The sequence below is a fragment of the Adiantum capillus-veneris genome, chromosome 14 (genome assembly GCF_014529385.1).
Source record: "Adiantum capillus-veneris isolate H3 chromosome 14, ASM1452938v2, whole genome shotgun sequence".
Classification (NCBI taxonomy): Eukaryota; Viridiplantae; Streptophyta; class Polypodiopsida; order Polypodiales; family Pteridaceae; genus Adiantum; species Adiantum capillus-veneris.
Window position 1 is genome coordinate 116,180,435 of NC_140944.1, and position 1,494 is coordinate 116,181,928.

General features: G+C 41.2%; 1 pseudogene; it reads left to right on the forward strand.

The window, feature by feature from the left end:
* Window positions 1-239: 239 nt before the first annotated feature.
* Window positions 240-1,264, forward strand: LOC147442989 (uncharacterized; annotated as a pseudogene).
* The last annotated feature ends 230 nt before the right edge of the window (window positions 1,265-1,494 follow it).

Consider the following 1,494-nt stretch of genomic DNA (forward strand, 5'->3'; position numbering starts at 1 on the left):
ATTTGTATCATAAAGGTAAGGACCTTGTACTAAGGAAAGTCCCAATAAAAGAAGAAATTAGTCGCATTCTTCAGTCATGCCATGATGATGTTTGTGGAGGTCATTTTGCACACGATATCACCAGTAGGAAGATTTTACTTGTAGGATACACATAGCCTAGTTTACATAGAGATGAACAACATTGGTGCAAGAGTTGCAAGGCTTTCCAATTAGCTCGGGACAAGATTCTCACCCATGAGCCAATGACCCTAGTCTTCTCTTATGGTCCATTTGAGAAGTGGGGGATAGATGCCATAGGCCCTCTTCCAAGAACAAGCACCGGTAAGGTTTTCATTTTGGTGGCAGTCGACTACATGACCAGGTGGGCTGAAGTAGTTTTAGTACAAGGAGAATCACTGCTCAAGAGGTAGGAAAGTTTATTTTCAATTCCATTTGCTGTAGATTTGGCACTCCTCTAGAAATTGTATTAGACCATGGTCCTAAATTTAGGGCAGAGCTAACTACAAATCTCCTAGCAAGATTGAAGGTTAAGTACAGACACTCTATCCCTTACTATCCTCAATGTAATGGGCTAGTGGAAAAGGTAAATGGGATTTTGGTAAAAATCATTTCTAAGCAGGTACAAGACAAGCCAAAGGACTGGGATAAGCATTTATCAACAGCTTTATGGGCTTACCGTACTTCATTTAAAATTTCTACATAGTTTACACCTTTTCACTTAGTGTATGGACAAGAGGCACTGCTACCAATAGAAGTGGAAATTCCTAGCTACAAGCTTTCATTAAAGGCAGGCCTAGAGCTAGAAGAATGATGGACAGGTTGACTATTGGATCTACATAAGCTTGAAGCCATTAGGAAAGAAGCAATGGATCATTACATCCATCAAGCAAATAGAAGAAGAGACAAGTTCAACAGAATTCTAAGAGACAAAGACCTTAAGGAGGGAGTGTTGGTTCTAAGGTATGATAGCAGGCTAGATCACAGACAGGACAAGAAATTTTTTCCCAGGTGGGAAGGGCGATTCATCATCTACCACAAGTACAAGAACGGGAGCTATCAGCTACAAGATCTCTCTGGGAAACTTCACAAAACAAGGGCCAATGGATGGAGGCTAAAGCCATATTTGACCAGGATGGAGGAGACACACTCTCCCACGTTAGTGGAAGCAAACCATATCAGTCATCTAAAGGAGCCACCAGACATAGGAGATTTTACACTCTCACTGTCAAACACCTTCACCACTCTTTCTACTTTGGAAGCATAAATGCCTCCAAAGCTAGGGGAAGGGCTAGTATGTGGTAAGGCATTTTGCAACCATGATTTTGTACCATTTTAGCACTTAAGAACTCTTGTGACACCTACATTCTCACCTTACACTAGTGCACGATCACTCTTTTGCACACTTTTCTCAGCTCGATCATTAAGCTACTAGGGTTGGCAGTCATTAACACCATATTGGATAAAGTGGAAAATCCCAATTCCCACTTTTCACAT